Below are 27584 nucleotides of genomic sequence, written 5' to 3' on the forward strand. Positions count from 1 at the left end.
AGAATTAACAGACCAGGGTAATTAGTGAGTGGTCCATCAGCTGAGCCTGGCTTCCAGTGGGCAGTGATTTAGGGACACCCATGGCATGGCCTTGCATCCCTGCTCATCGTGGCTAATAGCCCTGGAGGGACCATCCCCTTCCCTTCTCCTATTTATTTCGAGTTTCCTTATCCTCTAACCATAACTCTGGTCATCTGAAGAAGTGGGCTGTGCCTACGAAAGCTCATGATTCCATCTACATGTTTTGTTAGTCTATAAAGTGCTACCAGACCATTTGCTTGCTGTTTTTTCCTGTAACAGAGTAACTCGGCTACCCCCTGAAGCTCCTGAGCATATCTAGTTATTTTTTAAACTCAGGCTTTTTGGCTTCGACAACATACCCTGACACCCATAGGTAGAACAGAAAATGTCTGGGGTTCCTAGCAACGGGGAGTTCCTGGACGAGTCTGTGGTGGATGCTGGGGCAATGCCTGTGACCCTGTCCCCTCTCTTTGCATCCTGCCATTGGCTCCCTTCACCTTCCCCTTCCCTGGGCTCTCCTGCTTACCTAAGAGGTCAATTTCTGCTTGCCCTCAGCCCACGAGGGCAGCCTCCATGGCCCAGTTGTTACAGCACCTTTGTGCAATGCCCATGTTGCCTTTTGTGCTTGTCAAGAGTGCCCCATAAGCACCCACAAAACCAACTCATTGTCCTTCAAAACCTCCTTTGCTGTGACATCTACAACAAACTTAATAAGGAGGCTGCTGGTGTGCAGAGGCCCCAGCCCATCCTTTTGACCATATTGTCCAGAGCCAGGAAAAATATGGCCTGTGGGCTAAATCCTGCCCGCCAAGCTGCTGGCTCTGGCCTGAAGTCACAGTGGGAGCCTGTCAGGCTCTCTCCCTGCTCCGCCCCTGCATGCCACTCAGAAAAGCCAATGGTGGGGCCTGTTCATCTGTGAGCAGCTGCAAGCCTAGGAGGAGGGGAGAAGAGGCTTCATGCACTGCCTTCCCCAGCAAAATCTTACAGCTCCCATTGGCCGCTTTCCAGCCAATGGCAGCAGCCTGTTTGAAGACCCTCCCTCTTCCTCCCCTCAGGCTTGCAGCTGTTCACAGATGCATGTGACCCTGCAGCTGCCTGCTCTGAGTGGCCTGCCAGGGCAGGGAAGACAGGGAACTTGCTGGGCTGCTGGCCAGGAGTCACCCAAGTAAGCATCTCCTGGCCAGAGTCTGCCACTGGCACTCCAGACTCTTCCTCCCCCCAACCTTCTGCCCTCCCCCACTTCACATAACCCAAGCCATTTGCCCCTCCTATGTTCACGCATATCTCCTCCCAGACCCTGCACCCCAATCTCTTGCCCCAAGTCACAGTACCTTCCTGTCCAAGGTCACAGCCCAAATCTCTGCCCTCCCTCTTGCACTCCAGTCCACTCTCCCAGCTCACAACCCCCCTCCTTCACCCAAATTCCCTCCCAGATCCCACACCCCCTCCTACACTCCAATCCCTTACCCCAAGCTCCCTTCTGCAACCAACCTCCATCCTGGACCCCGCACCTCCTCCATTCATATCATGGAAAAGAGCGGCCCTTGACCACTTTACCAAATTCGTAGAGTGGCCTCCCCCATCCAAAATTATTGCCCACTCCTGATATAGTGTCTTGTACTCCCGTCAGCCTTTGTATCCGTCTCCTGGAGTGCATGCTCCTTGGAGAAGGGATTTCCTTTTTGTTCTGTGTTTGTAGCACTCTGGGGTCCTAGAAGCTAGAGTAGGCTTCTAGATGCCAAGACCGTACAAATAAATAATATACTGTTGCAGCTCAGAAGGGAAGAAGCCTGATGCCAGTACTGAACCTGATCCCTTAACCCAGATCCTTAAAGGTACCTAGGCCCTTACACTCCAGTGCTGCTGTCCCAAAATCCTTCTCCAGCCACTGTCACTGACTCCACAATTCTGGTTCCTGCCCTGATCCAGCTGGAGAGGGAGATGAGGGTTCTGGTTATCAGCCTGGCAGGCACCCGTGTGGCTTCCAGTGGCCAAAAGGCTCGTCTGCAGACAAACGCCGGCAACCTTCCCAGCGTTCAAGTGGATTCGTGAGAATCCAGCTGAGATAGCGGAATGCCGACCCGCCGACGGAGGGGAGAGGGGAGACAGAGCTGGCGCACCACTCCGCCAGTCTGCGCAGCTATGAGGGCAGGACTGACTCCCTGAGGCCCTGCCCCTTTGAGGACATGGAGCTGGGGTCCCCACACACACTTTGCCTAGGGCCCCACAGTTACGGTTGCCAGATGGTTTAACAAAAAATACCAAATCCCCCCTCCCCAAAAATGGGAAAAAATTCTGTTGAGCAAAAAAAAGGGGAGGGGGAGGACAGACCAAAGTTATTGAGCAAAAAAGGGGGGGGACGCTACACCTTTCAATGGCCCCGCATTCCTCACTCCCCTGCAGCAGGGGAAAATTGTCCCCGCCAGGCTTCCATCCGAGGGAAACAGGAAATACCGGACATTTCTGATTTTTTTACCAGCTGGGGGACCCGAATAACAGACAGTCCGGGTGAAAACTGGACATCTGGCAACCCTCCCCAGGGTGGTGGCCGGCTCCGCTGCTGGCATGCGTGACCAGGCTCCTACATGCATGATCGTTATGTGAAATACAGGCCGCTTGGCAGTCAGGAACGTGTATGGATGGAAGAGCCCGATATGGAGCTTTGTTGCTTCCCCTGCAAGGGGAAAATCACGCAGCAGAAAAGATCGTTATAAACAGCAGAGGAACAGAAAACCTAATTAGGAGTCTGGAGGCTTTGGTTCTATTCCTGGCTCGGCTGCTGTGTGACCTCGATCCGTCACTTTCCCTTTGGGGGCCTCTATTTTCTGCCCCACTCTGTCTTTTTTATTTAGATTGGAAGGTCGGCAGAGCAGTTTGTACGGCAATCAGCACAATAGGATCCAAGCTGGGTTGGAACCTAGATGCACACAGTAATGCAAATAATAGTTACACATAAATGTAATGAACAAGGAAACAAAATTCATAATATGCTTCCTATAGCTTCCGAAAATGTCCAGTCAAGTTCTGAAAATGCAAAGTGCCAGCGTCAATTGAACTTTTCAGACAATAGCGAACGTATGTTCTGGTTATGCAATAGAACGTAGCAAGGACATTTATCTCACGGAAATCTTTCATTCAAGAGCATCTATTTGGCTCAAGTACTCTCCCAGTAAGTGAATACCGTATTATATTTATGCCTGTGGCATCCCCTACACATCTCTTCCACCAGTTTTCTCTCATATCCAGCAGCGAAAGTAACTGAAAGGCAGGGCATATCTAGACAAGGGAATTAATGTATTTTGAAATAATAACTCCAGCAATAACTATTTCGAAATAGCGTGTCCACACTACAGAAAGGCCTCAAAATTAGTCCGAGGCAGGCTCCCTCAATGTGGATGTTCTACCGTGACTTAAAGCCCCAGGAAGCACTGGGGAGTTTGGAGGGGCATCGGCACGACCCGCCCCCCTTGGGCCACGCAGGATCCTCCGCCCTTCCACTCCGTCTTCCCTCACCCGAGGTCTCCTCCCTTGGTGCTCCCCGATCACCCAGGAGCCCTGCCCCGAGTTCAGCAGGGTCGGTCCACACTCAGTAGGGTGTTAGTGTCATCCGCGTCGGCGTGGAGAGGTAGAGGGGCTCGGGCCCACCCTCACTCCGAGCCCCGACCCAGGGCCTTAAGGTCTGGGGGGGTTCTGCTCCCCCAGCCCTGGTTGGTGGGGGAGGGAGTCCCCTAAACACACCAACCCCCCGGGTTCCAACACCCTGCTCTGGGTCGCTTCCTACCTCCCTTGCCGCATCGCCGTGACGGCTTGGTCCCGAGGGTCTCTGCAGACGGGGTCCGAGGTGCCTCTGTCTGTCCGCCCTCCGTCCTGTTGTGCGTCTTCCCCCCCACCCTTTGCTCTGGTGGCGGCGCTCCTTTTGAGCGTCCTACCGCGATGACGTCCTCCGTAGCAGGGCGGGGCCGCCTCCTCCGCCGGGTGGTGTTGCCCCGCCAGGGCGCCGTGGGGCTGGGTCGGTTCCCCATCGTTCCTGCTTGGCTGGGGCCGTGGTGGCGCGGCCGGGTGCAGCTGGTCGGATCCCTCGCTTGGCCCCGCCCACAGCAGAACAAGCCGCGCAGGGCAGGAGCCGGTGCGGAGCTGCCGCTTCACCCCAGCGTGCCGGGGATGGCGCCCGGTTAGTGCGGGGCGCAGGTGCTGCCCTGTCACAGAGAGTAATCACTTTGAATGTATGAGGAGTCGTTATTTCGAAACAGCAGCAATGGAGCATCCACACGTCCGCTATTTCAAAATTACTATTTCAGAATTAGCGCTATTCCTCGTGGAAAGCAGGAGTTATTATTTCAAAATAACCAGCCCCTTATTTTGAAATAACGGGCTTGGTAGTGTGGACGCTCTGCTTGTTATTTCGAAATATGGAGAGTTATTTCGAAATAACTTCATAGTGTAGGCCAGAGCCTACTGTCCTATTGAAATCCAGGTCCCTTCCAGCTCTTTAAATAGTTCCCTGCTGGCTTTTGCCACAGCTCAGCCAGCTTACTTCCACCTCCGCTCATATCACACCCTCCCAGGTGCTGGGCTACAATAAACCACAGCTTTCGTAGAGATTTCCAGTTTGGCCGCAGGATCCACAGAGGCGCTTGCATGTCGGCATCTGACAGATAACACAAAGCACAAGCCTTCCAACTTTTCGCCTTCACAGCTGTATGTCTAAAGTCAGTGGGAGCTGTGTTATGTCTCCAGAAATGGCGTAGACCAAATATCCCTCCAAGTAGATCAGATTAAGAAGAAGAAGAAAAGCAAGGAAACAATAAAAATAAAATTAGCAGAGTGCATCCTTGTTTGCCTGGAGCATCCACTCATGGATTCAGTCTCAAACTATGGCTGTGTCTACACTGCACAGTTATTTGGAATCAGCTATTCTGGAATAGTTATTCTGAAATAGCTTATTTCGAAATAGCACGTCTACTCTGCAGGGAAGCCTCAAAATTAGTCCGAGGCAGGCTCCCCTAATGTAGACACGCCATCTCGATTTAGAGCCCCAGGAGGAATAACTTAAAATGGCCCCGGTGAGGGGCTATTTTGAAATAGCAGCAGTGGAGCGTCTAAACATGTCTTATTTCGAAATAGCTATTTCGGAATAGGTATTATTCCTCGTGGAATGAGGTTTACCGAAGTCAGAAGAAGACGTCTTTCAAAATTATTTCAAAATAACAGAATGGCTGTGTAGACGCTTGCATAGTTATTTCGGAATAACGGCCTTTATTCCGAAATAACTTTGCTGTGTAGACACACCCTACGCGGCCCGCTGCATTTATGGTCAACTGACAAATCTTCCGTCACAAGTTCTCCATCTTGTGTGGTCTGCATCTGATCACTACAGTGGTTAAATCTCCATATACTTCAAAGTGCATCTATGGGCGTGTCTACACAGCAGGGCTAAATCTGAAATAAGCTACGCAACTTAAGCTAGGTCAATTGTGGAGCTTAAGTCAAAATAGCCTAGTTCATCGTTTGGCGCTGCCTACGCAGCAGGAAGTCCGAGTTAGAGCACTCTTCCTCCAACGTCCCTTACTCCTCATCAGGTGAGAGTGACGGGAGTCCGAGTAAGACGGCCTCCAGCTTGACGTTATTTTGACATTATGTCAAAATAACTGCTGTGTAGACACGGATCGTGTTCTTTTGGAATAACGTCAGTTATTCCGAAGTATCGCTGCAGTGTAGACATAGCGGCTATGTCTACACTGGCATGATTTTCTGGAAATGCTTTTAACGGAAAAGTTTTCCGTTAAAAGCATTTTCGGAAAAGCGCGTCTAGATTGGCAAGACGCTTTTCCGGAAAAGCACTTTTTGCGGAAAAGCGTCCGTGAGCAATCTAGACGTGCTTTTCCGCAAAAAAGCCCCGATCGCCATTTTCGTGATCGTGGCTTTTTTGCGGAAAACAGTTCTGTGCTGTCTACACTGGCCCTTTTGCGCAAAAGTCTTTTGGAAAAAGACTTTTGCCCAAACGGGAGCAGCACAGTTTTTCCGGAAAAGCACTGATGATTTTATAGTAGATCGTCAGTGCTTTTCCGGAAATTCAAGCGGCCAGTGTAGACAGCTGGCAAGTTTTTCCGGAAAAGAGGCTGATTTTCCAGAAAAACTTGCCAGTCTAGACACAGCCAGCCTGTGTGCTATGCCTGTGTGACTGAAGGCAGAGAAACTTCGGAGGAGAACAAGCCCATTCAAGTGCCAGTGTTTCTTGGTGCAATGCCATCTCCAGCAATGGTGATGAGCAGTGTTCCCTGTAAGCCAACGGTGGGCAATAAAACGGTGGCGGTTCACCAGGGTGAGCTGCTGCCGCTACATTTACCTGGGTCTTTGCAGGCACGGGCGATCGCAGCTCCCATTGTCTCAAAAAAGACATATTGTATTGGAAAAGGTTCAGAAAAGGGCAACAAAAATGATTAGGGGTTTGGAATGGGTCCCATATGAAGAGAGATTAAAAAGACGTGGACTTTTCAGCTTAAAAAAGAAGAGACTAAGGGGGGATAAGATAGAGGTCTAAAAAATCATGACTGGTGTGGAAAAAGAGAATAAGGAAAAGTTATTTACTTATTCCCACAATATAAGAACTAGGGATCACCAAATGAAATTAATAGGCAGCAAGTTTAAAACAAACAAAAGGAAGTGTTCCTTCACTCAGTGCGCACAGGCAACCTGTGGAACTCCTTGCCACAGGATGTTGGGAAAACTAGAACTTTAACAGGGTTCAAAAAAGAGCTGGATAGAGTCATGGGGGTTAGGTCCATCAATGGCTATTAGTCAGGATGGGTAGGAATGGTATCCCTAGCCTCTGTTTCTCTGGAAGCGGGAAACAGGGGAGAGATCACATGAGGATTTCCTCGTGTGATCATTCCTTCTGAGGCATCTGGTATAGGCCACTGGCAGGATACTGGGCTAGATGGACCTTTGGTTTGACCCAGTATGGCCGTTCTTATGTTCTTACAGGTTGAACCTCCTTAGCCCGGGACTCTATTCCGCCAACATCTGTGGACCTGTGTGGGCCTCACCTAGCTACCCCCATTACTCCCTCAGATGGAAAAATCCCTTCTGTTCTGTAGGAAGTGCCTACCCAACAGCAGCACAGCTACGTCCTGGCAGCACCAGTATTGTCGTAGCAATCTGACCCGACAAATACAAGAATGAAACTTTTCTTTGGCATCTTTTGTGCTTGGGTTTTTTGCTCTCGGTAGCTTTCTGACGCATGCTTCTCCCTAAAAAAGGGGGATTCTGCTTCCAGGAAATGATGACGACAGTATTCCAGGAATTAATCTGACAAAATAGCAGCCAAGAGAACAATTACGATAATTTGATAATGTGCCCTCTACGGAGGGTGCTAAAATAACTAATCTTTCATAGGGCCATTCCCTTCTATTTATGCCACTAATGGTTTTGCAGGTGGCTTTTCAACTCTGCTGTGGACAACAGCGAAAAGCAACAGCCTCGCCATGGCCGACCTATTGCAATTACAAAGAATACAAAAAAAAAAAAATTGATGGCCAGAATTTTCTGCTGCCTTTTCTCTGCTGCCTAAAACCAGGCGTGGGCGTCTATAAGAAAGCACCTCAATAGATTTGGCCTGGTTTTGCGAGGGATGTAGAGCATAGAGTCTACGAGCTCAGAAAATGAGGCCATTTGTTTAGGAGACTCAATAGGGATTTCAGGGGAAACTATCTGAGCTCTTTAGTCCTGGATGCAACGAGGACCCTGTTCGGTGTCTTGCATTCAAAAGCCTAATGCTGTGGAGCTACAGCAGGAGTGGGGAACACAAGTTCTGGGGGCTGCATCCGGCCCCTGGCTTGCTTGGAACCGGCCCCTGAGGCGCTGGGCTCCCCCCAGAATTGGGAAACAGTGCTGGTGCTCCAGCTTAGCACCCCCTGCCGCTCCTCCTCTCCTCAGCTGGTGCAGGAAAGCGCTGCCTGGAGGCTTTTCCCCCACAAAATCTACTAGGCCGGGCCCTGCTAGGCTCTGCCTCACGGTCCCCTCACAAGGGAGTGTCTGTCTGCTTCTCAGTCGGGGGGCCATGTCAGGGAGGTGGGTGTTTTTTTTTCCCCTTTCTCACTTTTCTGCAGCCACGGCAACTGATTTTTCTGTGGGTCAGTCGCCCCCCACCCCAAAAAGGTTCCCCACCCTTGGTCTACAGTATCGGTTTCCCAGCTGCTGTGGAGAGAGGCCATGTCTCGGGGAACATCCATGCTGCAGCCGGACACAGGAAGCTCGTGCGAATGTATCTATACTCGCTGTGCGATTGGTAGCTTGCTAAAAATAGAAGCGAGGATGCTCCAGGGATCCCTGCACTGTGCACCCATATGTGCAGCTGGTATTGAAGCCGGCACGGCACCATCCTCACTTGTGTTTTTAGCCGGCTAGCGAGAGTGTGGCTAGCTAAAGGTGTGTCTACATGAGTGGTCATTCACAAACCCAGCTACGGCACTGCCCTTCGTTAGTCACAGCCCATGGTGGGAAGGCCCAACAGCCCAGAGACCTTGAATTGGACTCTTGTGTTCCACGCAGAGGTGGTGGGGAGCTAGGCAAGGTGCTTTTGGGGAGGTTACTTGCCATCATCGAGGCTGCTGGGAAAGTTCTGTTTTGGTGGCCTATTCCGCTGTGGCCTTTCTGCTAACGCTCTCCAAAGCTGTATTAATTAGTGAGCAAACCGTGTTGGTTCCCCTGATGGAAATTCCTATCTGGGTCCTGCCAGGCCTGAGATCATAGAATCGTAGACTCCCAGGACACTAGAACTGGAAGGGACCTTGTGAGGCCATCGAGTCCAGTCTCCTGCCCTTACAGCAGGACTAAGCACCGTCTAGACCCGTGGTCCCCAACACGGTGCCTGCGGGCGCCATGGCGCCCGCGGGGGCATTTGCATGCGCCCGCCAGGTGCTCGGGGCTGGCCTGGCCCTGGGCACATGGCGCACGGTGAGCGCTGGCCCCGGGCGCGCGGCGTTGCGGGGGGGGGGAGGGAGGGGCGCCGGCCCCGGGCGCGCGGCGCTTGAGGGTGGGGGCGCCAGCCCCGGGCGTGCAGCCCTTGGAGGGGGCACCGGCCCCGGGCGCGTGGCTATGGGGGGGCCCCGGCCCCGGGCATGCAGCTATGGGGGGGGCCGCCCCCAGGCGCGCAAGTGTCCCCGCCCCCTGGCGCCCGGCGGGCGAATGGCCACGCCCCCTGGCGCCCGACAACCTCAAAAGGTTGGGGACCACTGGTCTAGACCATCCCTGACAGATGTCTGTCTAACCTGCTCTTAAATATCCCCAGGCATGGAGATTCTACAACCTCTCTAGGCAATTTATTCCACTGCTTAACCATCCTGACAGGTAGGAAGTTTTTCCTAATGCCCAACCTAAACCACCCTTGCTGCAGTTTAAGCCCATTGCGGCTTGTCCTGTCCTCAGAGGCCAAAGAAAACAAGTTTTCTCCCTCCACCTTGTGACACCCTTTTAGATACTTGAAAACCGCTCTCATGTCCCCTCTCAGTCTTCTCCTTTCCAAACTGAACAAGCCCAATTCTTTCCGTCTTCCCTCACAGCTCATATTCTCTAGACCCTGAATCATTTTGTTGCTCTTCTCTGGACCCTCTCCAATTTCTTCACATCCTTCTTGAAATGTGGTGCCCAGCGCTGGACACAATACTCCAACCGAGGCCTAATCAGTGCAGAATAAAGTGGAAGAACGACTTCTCGTGTCTTGCTCACAACACTCCTGTTAACACATCCCAGAATCATGTCAGGTTTTTTTGCAACAGCGTCACGCTGTTGGCTCATATTCAGCTTGTGGTCCACTGTGAATCCTACATCCCGTTCTGCAGGACTCCTTCCTAGACAGTCACTTCCCATTCTATACGTGTGTATCATGAACTCATTTTACACTGTCAAGCTGTCCTGCAGTGGTGCAAGCACATGAGTACCAGCTTCGGCAGACTGTTACAAAGCAGGGCACAAACCCCCAAATGGGTTGTGAATCATCTCTACACTCTATCTTCCCCAGTGGATCAGCAAGTGTAAACCCCCTCCAAGCTCTGTAACAGCCTTGATACGGAGTCACAGACAGCCCCGTGGGGTACTTTGGTCCATCTTGCCACCTGGGCATGCTTGGTTTTGTGACAGATGGTCCCTTACACCAAAAAAATCACAACAATATTCAGTCTCAGAGGGGTTGCCGTGTTAGTCTGTGACTACAAAGGAATGTCACCAGCCAATTACAGGGGGAGAGTGAGGTACTGACGTTAATATGCAAATTTGACACTGTTCCCTGGACTTGAACAAAGACATTAACTGGATGTGGCATTATAAAGCCAGACCTCCCTGCATTTAACACCTCATTTTTACATCAAAAGCGAAGTATGGGACACTTCCAGCCCACTCAATTAGCCTCATTAGCACCAGGCCTACAATTGACAGGTAGGTACATTTCCCGCCCCCCTCCCCCGCTTTCTTTTTCTGCTATAAATTCTGGGTTCCTGTTTTTTCCACTCCAGTTCATCTAAAGAAGTGGGTTTCACCCAGGAAAGCTCGTGACCCTACATCTATATTTGTGTTAGTCTCTAAGGGTATGTCTAAACTACATGGCTCTGTCGCCGGAGCCATGTAGATGAGGCTGATCGGCAGAGGGAAATGAAGCCGCGATTTAAATAATCGCGGCTTCATTTAAATTTAAATGGCTGCCGCGCTCTGCCGACCAGCTGACGATCAGCTGTTTGTCGGCAGATCGGGGCAGTCTGGACGCTCCCCTGTCGACATGAAAGCCCTTTGTCGACCTCCCCGGTAAATCTCATCCCACGAGGCATAAGGGGGAGGTCGACAAAGGGCTTCCATGTTGACAGGGGAGCGTCCAGACTGCCCCGATCGGCTGACAAACAGCTGATCGTCAGCTGGTCGGCAGAGCGTGGCAGCCATTTAAATTTAAATGAAGCCGCGATTATTTAAATCGCGGCTTCATTTCCCTCTGCCGATCAGCCTCATCTACATGGCTCCGTCGACAGAGCCATGTAGTTTAGACACTCCCTATGGTGCTGTTGAAACAAAAAAAAATGTTCCTCTCTGTTTAGGCAGCTAACCAACAGCTTTATTAATTAATAAAGCACAGCATGAGCCAAACGTGGTCCCAGCGAAGCCAGGCCCAGTAAGGCTGCTAATACAATCAATCCTAGTATCTTTATACCCTTAGCCAAACAGTCTGACGTCAGGGCATCCAGTTACAGAAATCCTCAATTAAATTTGGAAAACAAAGCCTTATCAACAAGATGGCGGACAGGTACAAGGGAGTACATCTCCTGTCCCAACCAGCCCATTTAACACATACCAATAGCCCATCCTGTAGGCCTCTTCTCACAGGGTGACAGAAAGTTCACTCTGGTCTACGTGCTTGAGAGAAAAGCTGAAATGGTTTCTGATATACAAGATGGCTTCTAGCTAAACATAAAATAGCTTCTACAGTGCCAGAGGACTACCTGTTGTTTTTAACATACTTCAGGTGGTTCCCTGTTCTCAAAGACCCAGGTCAATTGCATTTCACATCTCACCCCTGAAGACAACGCCTGGAGCCAACCCTAAATGAATAGACCTTTAGTTCGTTTATGAAAGGTAAAGAAATAAAGGTTATGTACAGGGTTATAGCAGGGAACCCGACACAAACAAATGAGTTCCCTTTTGAAACTTATGTCTGTAATAGAAGCTTCTATAATCAACAAGCTCTAGATGTCCAACAGGGCAAACCCAATTCAAGCACTGGGGATTTTTTATTTAGGGTTACTAATCCTTGCCCATCAGATTAGGTCTACACTGCAGACTTATAACCATATAACTATATCACTCGGGTGTGGACATAGGAGCATCTTCACTTATGCCAAGAGTGGGCAAAATATGGCCCGTAGGCTGGATCCGGCATGCCCCCATCCTGTGGCCCAGCAGGAGACCTGAGTAGGCCTGCCATGTCCCCACATGCCTCTCAAAGTGGCTGGCTACAGAGACCATTTGCATCTCTGCACACCATGTGCTTCCTGGGTGGGGGCTGTCCATGTACTGCCTTGCCCCCTGCATAATCTTGCAGCTCCCATTGGCTGGAAACCAGCCAATGGGAGCTGTCATAGACATAGCTTTGAGTGGTGTGTGGGAGCACAGCAGGAAGAGAGCCTGCCTGATTGTCCTGCAGGGTTGCTTGCCAGGAGCCACCTAGATAAATGCCTCCTAATTAGAGCCTATATCTGGTGCCTCAGCCCTTACCATACCTCAACTCTCTGCCCCAGACCACAACCCAAACCCTCTGCACCCCTGCAGCAATACCCTCCCCCCAGACCCTGCACCCCAACCTCCTGCCGCAGGTCACAACCAATGTGCCCTCTAATTTTTTCCACCCATGTGCAGAATAAATTTTGTTGTGTGCACAGAGGCATGTGCGGATGTGCACCACCAGTAGAAACACAGGTTGCCGGCTGTGGGTACTGGGGGCGCTCTGCTAATCAGCTGGGCGGCATTTGAATCTCTCCTGAATAGCCGCCCAAGTGCCCAGGTTACAGGGAACACTGCTTACAACCCCCTCCTGCCCTAAGTCAAAACCCAACCCAACCCCCTGCACCAGCTCCTGCACCCCAACCCATGTCACAACCCCCTCCCAGGCGCCGCACCCCCTCTTGCATCCCAGTCCCCTACCCCGCGTTCCCTTCTGCACCCAACCTCCCTCCCATGAATATCATGGAAAAGAGCAGCCCTTGACCACTTACCAAATTCTTGGAGTGACCCCCCCCCCATAAAAAATTATTGCCCAGCCCTCCTTAGGTGCCACAGGACGCAACTCCATCAGTGCAGCTGCACCAAGGCAATGATTTAAGGACAGATCTGCTCGGAGACGCCGACCAGCATAGAGAAGAGAGTTACTTCTTTTCAGGGATTTATATTCCCTCCTTCCAGATTTCACGCTGATGGGGGGCAAATCTACATACACTCCTCTGAATAGGTGTGGAGGGGCAGCAATCAAAGTCTTTTGTTTTCTGATGTCCCACTCACGGGGTGTCTGGTGTCTGTGGGCTTTGTGCTAGGCAGGAGATAACACCTACTGCCTCACACTGCTATTTCACCCGTCACTCCCGACAGGTGATTTACAGTTACAGAGCAAATATTACAATATTACCTTGTAACATGGGGCACAGATATAAGCGAACAATGCATGCAGCCAGTTACAATCATTACCTAAGGTCTCAATCCAATTTTATAAATCTAGTTTGGCCTGACCCGACACCTAGTCTGCCTCCCTCAGAAACATAAGTCACCCAACAGCTACGAGCTGGTGGAAACTTGCAATTACCACTGGCCTGGATTTGAATGGGCAAATTACAGGTGAACAAGCCTGTCACAAGAAGAAAACTCCAATGACATAGGCGGCCGTGGGAGAGTCAGCAGATAAGAGAGACACTTCATTCTACAGGGAATGAAAAGAAATTCTTCTCATGTCACCATCTTTCCTGCCTCATGAAGCAGCCAGCCAGCTTCAGAGCTAAATGAATAATTGATTGCCTGGCAGATATCAGCTCGGTAATGCTAGACGTGTGAGGAACTTGTTTGGGGGGCTAATCGTGTGTCATTTTTCTTAGCTCCTGTAGCCAGACACAAAACCCCATCTTGTTTTTCCACGAGCCCCATCTTGTTTCCCCCCCCTCCCCCCAGAGAGCAAGAGAAAGGCAGTCAGCCTTTGATGCCCTGGGAACACAGGTTTGCTGCCTGTCCTTGACTCTACCATAAACAGAAACCAGACAGTAAATGGGCTAGCTGATGACCCGGGGCCTCCCGTCGCCCTGATGGCTAGTACCAGTAATTGACACGCCTGCACTGTCCCAGAGAGGAATCTTCGCCCATCACATACCAGAGGTGCCCATTGTCTGCATTTTCCCAGGTGTAAATTATGCTTTGCACCCTTCGTGGGAAACTTGGCATTCAAAGCCATTTTTCCTAATTGGCCACTTGAAACCAGGAAGAAGCCTACATGACCCAAGGGGTATAAAAAGAGGTTCAGCCGCCCACCCCATTTGAGCTCCAATCATCTATACCTGCTGGCAGGTATTGATTGTCTCCCAAGGTCTGTGGGACGCCCAACCTCGCCCTACTTCTTCCCGAGGGATTGAGAGAAAGACGCTGGCCACGCCAAGTCTGGAACGCAGGGGTGAGAATATATACCTGCTATGTGTCTATTTTGCATGCATTTAATAAGAGCTCAGAGAACCAAAGGGTTTCGTGGTACCTGTAAGTGACTTATTAGTGTAATTTCTGTCCTGTCCTTTGTAGTGGCTGTGTTATCTGTAACACAGTAGTAGCATTTAACAACTAAGTTTACCCTGTAACAATAAAATAGTAACTGTTTAAGCTTTAACCTGACTCCTTCAGTTGCTGTAACAGAACCAAGCACAATTTAAAAGAACTTCAGCCGGTCATAAGGGACTCACTGCCCTGACCGTCGGCTGACAGCTCCCTAAACAGGAGAAAAGTATTCCACCATTCCAAAACCAAATCACGTCAAATGCCATTATGATTCTCCTTCACAACACGGTTGGCTCTTACATTTGCTAGAACCATCACAGGAGACTGTGACTGTGCAATGGGTTTTGTCCTTTTGGCCCTGAAATTCCAATATTCGTGGCGCGGGTCGGACACTCACCACCCCGGCGCCTCCTGCTGGTAGCCCTGGGAGTTAGCTTGGCAGCAGGACACGCCTCCCTCTGGCGGGTGTCCCTCCGTGTCCTCACACGTAGGCACCAAGTGCATTTAGGAACCGCCAGGGTTTGACAGGAACTTGGTGCAGCCAGAGCTCGGCCGGAGACACCTCAACTCCAGCTTTTGGTGCCCAAATCTAGGTACTCTGGTGAATCCCGCTCTAAGACACGTGCCCACGGTGACACAGGAAGCCCCTGACAGAGCCCTAAATCAAACCCAGGTCTCCTGACGCCCCAGCGGTCGTTGAAGCCACTAGACCAGCGGTTCTCAAACTTTTTGGGCTCCAGAGCCCTTTACATACATAAAAATTTAAGCGGAGCCCCAGCGGTCCACTGATTGTATGTGTTGTACCTATCGATGTTTCAATTTGTCAACCTCGCGGAGAGGTCTCCACAGAGCACAGTTTGAGAAACACTGCAGTAGACCAGCCTTCCCCTCTGTTCACAGGGCCGCCCTCCCAGCTGGTCTTTTGCAAGGGTCTGTGTTTCCACCCACCTGCCACCCCTTTCACCTCCCCACATTAGGAAAGCCGGTTTCCTTTCCGGTTTGCTCTGACTACCCCCCGGCGCGCGCTCCGGGGTTGGGTCCATGGCCCCGCCTGACCCAAACATGTCCGCTCATTCACGGTGACCGGCCTGGCACCCGGTGACACTGCTGCTGAAGTCAGCCCTGCTAGAGCTTCTGCAAACGAACGCTAATTAGGCATCTGCCATCCAGCCAAATCCCCAGCGTGACAGCAAGAACACGGATGAGTCACCACATCACTGTGTCAGCCCTTCCCAAAGCGACTTTATTGTTCTTACCTTGGGCCCGGCTCTCACATGTTCTTGTTTCCTTTATGCCACATGGCATGCCTCCTTCATGCCAGAACGGTCAGGGGTGGGGCGGAGAGGGGAAAAGAACTGAGAGGCGCCATCCTGGAGGCAGAGGGGCAGACCCCCCAGGTAAGAGTGGGCCCCCCAAAAGAGGGTTGCCGCCTGGAGTGGACCCCCTGAGAAAGGGCTGTCACACTGCTGCTGGACTGGAGTGGGAACCCCGAGACGGGGCTGCCGCACCGAAGAAGGGGTCCTGCCCGAGGACAGACAGGCCAAGCGTGGGCACGACATGTAAGCCAGGACAGACAGGAATCTTCGGGATGCTCCAATCAATGGAAACCCGCCATGGATATAAAGTCAAGCCGGGTGTGGTGCTCCTAACACTCTTTCCACCCAGCGCCCTACCATGGTGGGAAAACGGCATACTCCTATTTTACAGATGGGAAAAAACAAGGCCCGGAGGTGACATGAGTTATACAGAGCCTGGTCATACAGGGAGTCGGCATCCACGTTAGAAAGAGAACCCAGGCATCCTGACTCTGTGTGCTGTGCCTTGGGATTGGTCCTGCCTTGGGCAGGGAGCTGGACTTGATGACCTCCTGAGGTCTTTTCCAGCCCTATGATTCTTCAATGACTCACACCCCCTCCTTTCCCGGCATTTCTCCATGAGCTCAGTACCCACCCACTCAGGTAGAGCCCCCTTTTCCCGAGCAACAGAGGCTCTTCGCAGCGGTCTGCCTGCTCTCGGAGAATTGTACCGACGGCTGTTATCTCCCAGATCCGAGGGATGCTGACCAAGGAGAGGGGTTCTTTAGAATAGGATTGTGACTGGACACATGGCAGGCAGGTCTCTTGGATTGTTCTTGCTCAAGAAAGCAGTGCAAACTCTTACAATGCCTTGTGTCTGGGGTGTTTCCTTAGAGCCTGCAAGGTGCTGCATGGTGGATAAGCATAAAGTCTGTCCAAGTTTTTGAAAGTCCTGCCCCATTCCTGTAGCATCAGAGCACCTCACAGTCGGAAACGCCGTCCTAACGCCCCGTGAAGTGCTCTTTTCCCCACTGTACAGAGCAGGAAGTAAGGCTAAGTCATTAAGGCCTGGTCTACATTAGAAAATTAGGTCTGTTAAAACGACATTGGTCTGGGTGTGAAAAGTCCACCCGGCTAAGTGGTGTCGTTAAGCCGTGCTAAGTCCCTGTGAAGACAGCGCGAGAGTGACACAAGAATTCTTCCCACACCCCAGCGTCTGCCTCTTGGGAGGGTGAATTATCTACGTCAATGGGAAAGGAAGAAAGGCCAAAAGGGCTGTAGCCTCCTTTTCATTGATGGATCTGCCGGGAACTGCCTATGGTAAGCGCCTCCCGGCCAGCACCCAGCAGCCCCTTCCATACCCCACTTCCCTGCCCCAGGTCTGAACATTCTACCGCTCGACTCTGCACTGATTAGGCCTCAGTTGGAGTATTATGTCCAGTTTTGGGCACCGCATTTCAAGACAGATGTGGAGAAGCTGGAGAAGGTCCAGAGAAGACAAACAAGAATGATTAAAGATCTAGAAAACAGGAGCAATGAGAGAAGACTGAAAGAATTGGGCTTGTTTGGTTTGGCAAGGAGAAGACTGAGAGGGGACACGATAGTGGTTTTCAAGGGTGTCAGAAGGAGGAGGAGGAAAAATTGTTCTCCTTGGCCTCTGATGCTAGGACAAGAAGCAATGGGCTAAAACTGCAGCAAAGGGAGGTTTAGATTGGACATTAGGAAAAGCTTCTTAACTGTCAAGAGTGGTTAGGCACTGGAATAAATTGCCTAGGGAGGTTATGGAATCTCCATCACTGGAGATATTTAAGAGCAGGTTGGATAGACATCTATCAGGGATGATCTAGATGGTACTGGGTCCTGCCATGAGGACAAGGGTCTGGACATGACGATCTCGCGAGGTCCCTTCCAGTTCTAGTGGTCTATGATCCTATTCCAGGTAAAGGGTTTCTGTTTTGCAGGGTTTATTCAGTTCATTTGCTGGGGAAGGGAGTATATTTTAAGCAATGTTTGAGCTCTATATATCTGTACAAAACTCAGAGGGAGTCAGGGCTTGTGTGTGTGTATATATATATATATATCTAATACTGATAGACCCCAGGCAAGATCAAATGTGGGACTCTGGAAACTTAGTTGACAAGCCTCTAGTCTATTGCATGACCTGAAAGCCTCATGACTCTTAGCAAAGGCCGCTACACTCATAATGCGCTAGCTGGGCTAAGTGCCACTAGAGGGGGACAGACCACCACACTGAGCAGGCCTGGGTTACATATACACATAGCCCTATATCAAACAGCACTAATTAAAGCACACTAGGGAACCTTCAGTGCACACCAGAAGGGTCTACATGGACCAATTTATGTGAAACACACGAATGTGCTTTAGAAAGCATATGCCTGTATTCTGTGAATATTGCTCCGTGCAGATACGCCCTTACGTGCATCTACACAGCAGGGCTTAACTTGAAATAAGCTATGCAAATTAAGGTACATCAATTGTATATCTTATTTCAAAATAACGTATTTTGAAATTGGGAGCACCTACACAGTACTTATGAAATAGAGCACTCTTCCTCTGACTTCCCTTCCTCCTCGTACAATCAGGCTACATCTACACTGGCATGATTTTCCGGAAATGCTTAAAACGGAACAGTTTTCCATTATAAGTATTTCCGGAAAAAGCGCGTCTACATTGGCAGGATGCTTTTCCGGAAAAGCACTTATCGTTATTTTCGTGATCGGGGCTTTTTTGCGGAAAACACTACTGTGCTGTCTACACTGGCCCTTTTCCGGAACAGTTTTCTGGAAAAAGGACTTTTGCTCGAACGGAAGCAGCATAGTATTTCCGGAAAAGCAGCTGATTTCTTATAGTAGATCGTCAGTGCTTTTCCGGAAATTCAAGGGGCCAGTGTAGACAGCTGGCAAGTTATTCCGGAAAAGTGGCTGATTTTCCGGAATAAGTGGCCAGTGTAGACACAGCCTGAGGGTTACAGGAGTCCGAGTAAGAAGTCCTCCAGCTTGACAGTATTTCGAAATAACTGCCTGCAGCATAGACGCCAACTAAGTTATTTCGGAATAGGGCTAGTTAGACGTAGCCGTAGACACAACTGGGATGAAGTTAACATAACACCAGACAAACTGCAGACATCACATGGCTACCAAATCTGTGTTAATTTCATCCCTTTTGCTGGGCAGTTTGTTTACAAGCGATATCACTGCTGTTGTAGTTAAGGGTTTATCTACATGGAACAATAATGCAGATTGCAGGATTTTGCTTTCTGAAGTGCACTAATTTATTGCATAAACACTGATTATTTTTATTGGGGGGAAGGGTGTTTTAGCTGGGTTTATTGGTTAAAACCTAAAATCAGAAGCCTTGTTCATCTACCATATCTATCATAAAAGCAAGAACTACACCTGGGCTGTGTCTACACTGGGCCGCTTTTCCGGAATAACTTGCCAGCTGTTTACACTGGCCACTTGCTTTTCAGGAAAAGCAATGAAGATCTACTGTAAAATTGTGAGTGTTTTTCCGGAAAAACTATGCTGCTCCCGTTCGGGCAAAAGTCCTTTTCTGGAAAAAACTGTTTCGGAAAAGGGCCAGTGTAGACAGCACAGTAGTCTTTTCCGCAAAAAAGCCCCGATCGCGAAAATGACGATTGGGGCTTTTTTCCGGAAAAGCGCGTCTACATTGGCACGGACGCTTTTCCAGAAAAGTGCTTTTCCGGAAAAGCATCCTGCCAATGTAGACGCGCTTTTTCTGGAAATACTTATAACGGAAAACTGTTCCGTTTTAAGCATTTCCGGAAAAGGGTGCCAGTGTAGACGTAGACCCGATGCAGGAAAAATACAAGACAACCATGCAAGGGAAATAACACTACAACAAAAAGCTTAAAAATTAGCAGGCAGGAATTTGTATCATATCGCCCAAGAAGACACAGGCGCTCCATCTTGTAACAGTGTCTCTTTTTCTTTACTGCTAATTGAATTAGCCCTTCATTTCCCTGGAAACCCTTTTTGAATTCCCACTGACTTCTGGTTTGCTCCTCGGGGGGAGTAAAGGTAATCAATCACCAGCCCCCTACTGCATAGCCGAGCAGAAAAGCTTGTAAAACGATTGCAGCAGATGTTGCGGCTTTATAAGATTGGGTTTTCCATTCTCCCTCAAAGGGAGCGAATGCCAGAAACTTTCAGGTTTGGAATGTTAATGCTTGGTAACCGTGGACTAAATAAACAAAAGGTAGCCAAGATTATTTTAATAACGGAGCTCTACAATGGTCTTAAACCAAGCTCCCTGCAGAGTAACTTGTAACAGAGCGCTGACACATTCAGGTGTGACGGCGCGTTGGGGGTCCCCCGTCTCCTGCACCCCGAAATGGCACAAACAGACTGCACCAGCCGGTGGAATAGAGGAAGTTTATTGCCTCTCCAGGATACAGCACAGCACAGATGTAGTCTGGTCACAGAGCTGGGCTAGGATGCCTCAGGCCCCCTTGAGATGGGGGAGACTGGGCCCCTAAACTCCAGCCCCTTCCCCTAGGCTCTCCTCCATGCTCTCAGACAGAACTAACTAAATTCCCTTCCAGCCCTGCCCCCCAGTCAGGGCAGCATTCCACCTTCCTTTGTTCCTCTCCATGGGGGGTGTCTGGCCACTGGTTCAACAAGTTTGGCATTAGCTTTGCATAATGAGGTTTTCCCTGCTGGGTCTTGCTCCAGACAGCAGGGGTCACCACAGCCCAGCAAGTACCCCCACTACGTCACATCAGGTGAGAGGAGTCAGCAATTTGGGAAGCCAGTCACCCCGCTCCAAGTGGCCAGGGAAAGCAAATGGAGGCCAAAGGACTAGCTGAAGCAGACAGAGAGCAAGAGGCAGATGGTTGCGGGGAACAGTTAGGCTATGTCTACACTCGCGGCTTCTTGCGTGAGTAATATGCAAATGAGGCTAAGCGTGGAATATCGCCGAGCCTCATTTGCATACCTAATGAGCCGCCATTTTTTTCAGAAGAGGCTCTTGCGCAAGAAGGAGCTGTCTACACTGCCCCTTCTTGCGCAAGAAAAACCCTCTTGCGCAATGCCGTTCTTCCTGAAAAGTAGTAGGTGTAACGGCATTGCGCAAGAGGGTTTTTCTTGTGCAAGAAGGGGCAGTGTAGACGCTCCTTCTTGCGCAAGAGCCTCCTCTGAAAAAAATGGCGGCTCATTAGGTATGCAAATGAGGCTCGGCGATATTCAACGCTTCGCCTCATTTGCATATTATCCGTGCAAGAAGACGCGAGTGTAGACATAGCCTTAGGCTGTGTCTACACTGGGCCACTTATTCTGGAAAATCAGCCGCTTTTCCGGAATAAGCTGCGAGCTGTCTACACTGGCCCCTTGAATTTCCGGAAAAGCACTGACGATCTACTGAAGGAAATCAGCTGCTTTTCCGGAAAAACTACGCTGCTCCCGCTCGGGCAAAAGTCCTTTTTCCGGAAAACTGTTCCAGAAAAGGGCCAGTGTAGACAGCCCAGTAGTCTTTTCCGCAAAAAAGCCCCAATCGCGAAAATGGCGATCGGGGCTTTTTTCCGGAAAAGCGCGTCTACATTGGCCACAGACGCTTTTCTGGAAAAGCATCCTGCCAATGTAGATGCTCTTTTTCCGGAAATACTTATCACCGAAAATTGTTCCGTTTTAAGTATTTCTGGAAATTCATGCCAGTGTAGACATAGCCTTAGTGTCTGGGAAGGTGAGGAATGGGATTCCCCAAGTTATGATGCTGTAAGGGACTAAAACAAGGCCTGGACGGGGGGAGAGGAAGTCCTGGCTTGACAAAGTCCTGGCTAGGATGATTTCGTTGAGGTTGGTCCTGTTTCTAGCCGGAGGTTGGATTCAATGCCCTCCTGAGGGCTCTTCTAATCCTGGGATTCTATGAGGTTCCTCTAGTTCCCAGACAGAGTTTGGGGCAATGAAACCCAGCTGGGGAGGAGAAAGGGTGTGGCCAGGTGCCTGGGAAGAAGGGGAAAACAAAGAGAAGGCTCCAAGCCCAATCAAGGAGAGTGAGAGGAAGGACTTAGCCAGATCATTCAGTCCTCAGAAGGAGGCCCAGGAAAACTTTGGATGGAGCTTTCGGGCTGGGGAAGCCATGGACAGCCCCAAGAAGGCCAACTGTGGCGCTCCCGGTGTAAGTGGGGGACAAAAGGGGGCTCTTTGGGGGAGCCAGGTGATACTTACTGAGCTAGATCCCAGGAGTGAGGCAGAATTGTTCTGCAGGCTCTGATTGTGAGTGGGGTGCTGAAACTGAGAGGGGAAACTGAGGCAGGGGGGTGCAGTGGCACGGCGTGCCACACGGGGGCATGCTCAAAAGCCTGCATTGCTCCTAGAGTAACATCTGGTGGCCTTTCCCAGGACAGCAGTTAGTGAATACTACTCAGCTGAACCCAGAGTGCACCCTGGCAGATGAATAAACATCCGATCACTAGGAACAGCTGCTCTCCCAGTGTCAGCAAGTGAGGGGTGGGCAGTGGGGCCCAATGGCTGGAGCAGTCGGGAGCAGGTTGCCAAGGGTCAGCGCCAGCAACTAGCAGGTGAGGAGCAGGGCTGGGAGGCCAGGTAAGCACAGGAAGCAATCACAGCCGTAGGCATGAGCGCTGAGCAGCTCCAGCCAGCTTCTGGGTAGCTCGGCCATGTTCATGAATCTGTCTGGAGATAGAGCTAACGGGTCCCAGGCTCAGCTACAGGCCGTGTTCCTGAAGTGTAGGCCTAATGCTAACCCTCCGAGGGGCAAAGTTCATGCTTGTCATGGAGCAGGACTCACCATTGTGGCGCCTCCTGCTGGTAGCTCTGGGGAACTGGTCCTTTCTCAGCAGGGCGCCCCCTTCTGGAAGATGTCTTCCCTGTCGGCACTCCACGCTCTCACTCCAGACCTGAGTCGCTTCCAGACCACGGAGTCTACACAGCAGCGTTATTCCAGATTAATGGCTGTTACTCCGAAATAACAATGCACCTACACCGCAATTCCGTTACTTCGAACTAAATTCAAACTAACAGATGGCTTATTCTGACTTCTGGAAACCTCATTCCACGGTAGTGTGGACGTGCCGCTGCTGCTATTTCGAAATAGCCCCTCCCCAGGGCCATTCAGAGTAATTACTCTCCAGTGCCTCCTGCGGCTCGACATTGAGGGGGCGCGTCCACATTAGGGGAGCCTGTCTCGGACAGATTTTGAGGCTTCCCTGTAGTGTAGACGCCTGATTTTGAAATAAGCTGTTTCGGAGCATTTCTTCCAGAATAGCTTCTTTCGAAATAAGTGTGCAGTGTAGACATACCCGGGCAGTGCCCACTACTGGGGTCTCTCATTCACCCTCCGGGGGGGGTTATCAGGAGTCCTTCATCTAGCACGTCTGCCACTGTGGCCCTCTACAGCCTCAGTCTAGCCGCTCACTTCAGGGGCAAGCCACAGTCCTTCCGGGTACGAGAGGGAAAGGGGAACCCAGGCCCACCTACTACTCTGGGTCCCAACCCAGGGACTCTCTGGCAGCAGCTTTGTCCTGCCTTCCTCTGCTCCCCTTCACTGCCTCTTGTTCCCTGGGCCACTTCCCCTGTGATTCTTTGCACAAGGTGTCCAGCCCGGCTGGTATCAGGCGGGAGCCTCCCCGTCTAGCCCCCCCAAACCTGCCCAATACTGCTCTCCCAAAGGCACTTCTCCAGGAACCAGATCCTACATATTCCCCAGTCAGGCCCTAACTAACTACTCTTTGCTGAGCAGCTCCTTTTATACAGGGCTGCCCCAGCAAGCTGCACCCTGATTGGCTGCTTAAAAGCTTATTCCTCATTGGCCAGGGCTCTGCTCAGGCTCACTGTGGCCTGTGTTAATCTCTTCCAGCCAGAGTGAGGCAGTCACAATGCCCCAGCCGCACAAACCCCAAGGTTACGTCTATACTGCTTCCTTCTTGTGCAAAAGCCTATGCAAACGAGGCATGGATTAGCATATTGCCACACTTCCTTTGCATAATTCATTAGGAGCTGTTTTTGCGCAAAAGGAGCTGTGTAGATGGCTCCTTTTTGCGCAAAAGCCTCTTGCACAAAACTGGATCCTAATTAATTATGCAAATGAAGTGCGGGCAATATGCGAATCCACGCTTCCTTTGCAAAGGCTTTTGCGCAAGAAGGAAGCAGTATAGACGTAGTCCACGCATTAGGAGTTCTGCAGTATAGGGCCGGCCCAAGCCATTCGTGCGCCCCGGACCCTGGGCGTGCGGAGCATGCGCAGCGCCGCCCCCGCCCGGCCCGGCAGCCCTGCGCAGCGCCCTCTACAATGGGGCGCCCTGGGCGGTAGCCCGGTCAGCCCGCAGCTCTGCTGCAGTGGTTGGGGGTGGAGAGATGGATTCTAGGCCCTAATCTGCAGGCCACAGTAACTTTCCTTTTGCTCCCGTCTGACAGAAGGGCCCAGCATAATTGAAGGTCCAGTTGCCACGTCCTCACTCACCGACAGTGCGTGATTTCTTTGGACAGCCCCCAGTTCATGTGGCGTCCTCTAGCCAGCAACAGCTGCTTTCGGATTCCACTATCAACCCCAAAGTCGGAACAGGTTCATCGAAAGGTTTGCCAAGGTTCGCGAACCCTTATGTCAAGCCTGGGCCGCCTTCCAAGCTAACCGAGACCAAGATTTAACTTTGGGCGACAGCCATGAAGAACTCAGCGATTTCATTGGGTTGCCTCTGGCGCTGCGTTTTGGGCTCCCCAACGCCTTGCAATGCTCAAGAAGGGTTGTGAGGGAAGCAAACTCATCAGAACTGAGGCCAACAGCACGCTTCACCCGACACCCGCCTGCGGAATTCCATCCCCAGGAGCCCACACCAGACCCATTTTATACAAACCTCTTGTGAATTGATCCATCCGGTAAATCTCAGTTTTCCAGAGGATTGTACGTGAGGCTGAGCTCCATCCCTGTGAGGAGATGGGGAGGTACAAAAATAAGCAGAACATGCCCCAACTGTCCTTGTGGCGGCCATTAGCACGCAGGGATTCCCCAACCGTCACCGCACGCTGGTGTTTGAGAGCCCTTGGCCAAGCAAGGCAGTGTGGTCCTCATGCTACGCTTCAGACCGAGGGAGGGAAGAGAGCCACCTTCCTGTCAGAGCGGGACCAATAACTTGCAGTGTGCCTTAAGCCAGCCGTGACCTCTTTCTCTGGCTCACGTCCCCCTGGCTGTAAGATGGAGTTGCTTTAGAAAAGGCAATTTGCACCTTCTTTCCAGGCCTTCAGACAAGAAGCCAGGTCTTTTCAGCAATATGTAGACCAGCCCCTCTTTATACCATGAGTCAATTTTCCCCAAATAGCCAACTGAGCTGAGTCAAGGAAGGGGCCTCAGAATAGTACAAAAGAATCATAGAATACTAGGACTGGAAGGGACCTCGAGAGGTCATCGAGTCCAGTCCCCTGCCCTCATGGCAGGACCAAATACTGTCTAGACCATCCCTGATAGACATTTCTCTAACCTACTCTTAAATATCTCCAGAGATGGGGATTCCCCAACCTCCCTGGGCAACTTATTCCAGTGTTTGACCACCCTGACAGTTAAGAACTTTTTCCTAATGTCCAACATAAATCTCCCTTGCTGCAGTTTAAGCCCATTGCTTCTTGTCCTGTCCTCAGAGGCCAAGATGAACAAGTTTTCTCCCTCCTCCTTATGCCACCCTTTTAGATACCTGAAAACTGCTATCATGTCCCCCCTCAATTTCTCTTTTCTCCTCAGTCTTTGTTTTCTAAACTAAACAAACCCAATTCCTTCAGCCTTCCCTCATAGGTCATGTTCTCTAGACCTTTAATCATTTTTGTTGCTCTTCTCTGGACCCTCTCCAATTTCTCCACATCTTTCTTGAAATGCGGTGCCCAGAACTGGACACAATACTCCAACTGAGGCCTAACCAGCGCAGAGTAGAGCGGAAGAATGACTTCTCATGTCTTGCTCACAACACACCTGTTAATGCCTCCCAGAATCATGTTTGCTTTTTTTGCCACAGCATCACACTGCTGACTCATATTCAGCTTGTGGTCCACTATAACCCCTAGATCCCTTTCTGCCGTACTCCTTCCCAGACTGTCACTTCCCATTCTGTATGTATGAAACTGAATGTTCCTTCCTAAGTGGAGCACTTGGCATTTGTCTTTATTAAACTTCATCCTGTTTGAAGAATGCAACAGTTGCACAAAATAAATAACATTTCTCAGTTCCCAGAGGTTTAATCACCAGGAAAACCCAACTGATGAATCATTCAGAGGGTCCAAACCGCCACTCGACGGCTAGCGGGCTGTGGATCTCTTCAAAATACATTGCAAGTGAAACTAATGATGGGGAGCAGCTCTAAGATGCACACAGCTATTGTGTGGGATGGGGATATATTCTCGGGGACTACTGGCCTCTTTACTCTCCTGCAAAGGGGAAAAATATCATCCGCACTTTCTGCTCCATAAACCACTCCTCTGTCAGAGGGGCTTTTTATGACTTAGTACTTGAAAGATGGTGAGATGCTCAGATGCTCTGATAATGGGGGACAGATAAGTCTCAGGTGCACGTTGAACCTCTCTAATCCGGCACTCTCGTCTGGCAACATCCATAGTCCGGCATGATTTTAGTTAGACAGATGTCCACTTATCGTGGGCATGGCCAAGTTTTCTGCAGTCTCATAAAGTTTGTTTACAGCCACCGGTCCTGGCTCTGTGTTCTGTGCTGTTCTTTAGCACTAATTTACTCGTAAATGTCTCCCAAGAGCCTAGCAAGCAGTGGAAGTGTTGGTCATGCTGCTAGACGATACTGGCCTCCCTGGTCCGGCAACTTCTCTGGTTTGGCACCGGTCAGGTCTCAAAGGTGCTGGACTAGAGAGGTTCACCCTGTAGAAGATATTTCTATACAGTGAAGGCCCTTGCAGGATGCCCTGTGGCTTTGCCAGTAGAGATAAAGAGCTGTACGATTCCATGCCGCAGGATGTGAATTCCTCGCTGAAGTCCCCATCAAACCTTGGCGCCTCAGCTGCACAATCGTACGTCTCCAGCACCAGCGCTGGAGAAAGCCACCGCTAGCTCTGTGACAGGGGTAGACTACGTGTAGCCCTAGAGCTGGACAATCACAGAATGTGCTTTATGTCTGGCCCTTTCCAGGTACATAGAGTCCAGCCATGGGGTAGCCCTGTGGGTTAGGTGCATGTCTCCAGTCTTCCATTGGGTTGAGGTCTCAGGATCTGGCCCATTCAATCCTCAAAGCCTCCCCACATTAAGTCTGCTCCTACCTTCAGCCCCTCCCCAGGGTTGTCTGGGGAACCCAGGCCCATCCTTCCACCCGGTTCCAAACCGGGGCCCGGTGTAAGCAGCTAAGGCCTGCCCCACCGAAGTGCTATACTGCTGCCTGACTGGATCGCCTCTTTCCCCACAAGGAAAGCAAAGCCCATACATTATAATCAAAGTCTCAGACCTTCAACCAATTGCTTAACCTTTTCCTTAGGGGTGCAAGGTTGGATCTCCCCTGTCACAGGGAGGTACCTCACGTCCGGGTTTGGGCATGGGGAAAATACAGAGCAGTTGCGACTGGCCCAGGGCCTTTGAGGGAATCCGTGTCACAGCATGGATTAGAACTCTAGACTAGGGATGTAATAGTGGAGTCGGTTAACCGATAAGCAAAAGCGTAATAGTGACTGCTAACGATTACGCGCATTTCCCTCCCCCGCTTGGCCAGTCAATCTTTTAGCAGGCTGGCCAGCAACCTGCCTCAGTCCTGGCTTGTGACGGGTTGGGGACCTATCCCTGCTGCGGTTCTGCATTTAAAGTGTATTAAGAGGTAGGCCAGCGGGAAGTCTGGCTCAGTTCTGGCTCACGCCAGGTCCAGGAGCTGAGACCTTGCTTGCCCCTCTGGACAGGAGCTGCTGCCCCCTCTGTGTCAGAGGCAGCTGCACGGGGGACAGGCAGCTGGTGCACGAAGGGAGCTGGTTTTTAAACTGGCTCCCCTCACGGACCAGCTCCCGCC

At 50.9% G+C, this 27584-nt stretch overlaps 1 long non-coding RNA gene across 1 annotated transcript; it reads right to left on the reverse strand.

Moving 5' to 3' along the window:
* Positions 1 to 2570: 2570 nt before the first annotated feature.
* LOC142830644 (uncharacterized) lies at positions 2571 to 23445 on the reverse strand. The gene is made up of 3 exons (XR_012906080.2): positions 23068 to 23445; positions 3803 to 4217; positions 2571 to 2938 (listed from the first exon to the last, which is right to left on the reverse strand). It is a non-coding gene; the product is annotated as an uncharacterized LOC142830644 (long non-coding RNA).
* Positions 23446 to 27584: the final 4139 nt, after the last annotated feature.

The sequence above is a fragment of the Pelodiscus sinensis genome, chromosome 9, assembly GCF_052426305.1.
Source record: "Pelodiscus sinensis isolate ZL-2025 chromosome 9, ASM5242630v1, whole genome shotgun sequence".
In the NCBI taxonomy this organism is placed as follows: domain Eukaryota; kingdom Metazoa; phylum Chordata; order Testudines; family Trionychidae; genus Pelodiscus; species Pelodiscus sinensis.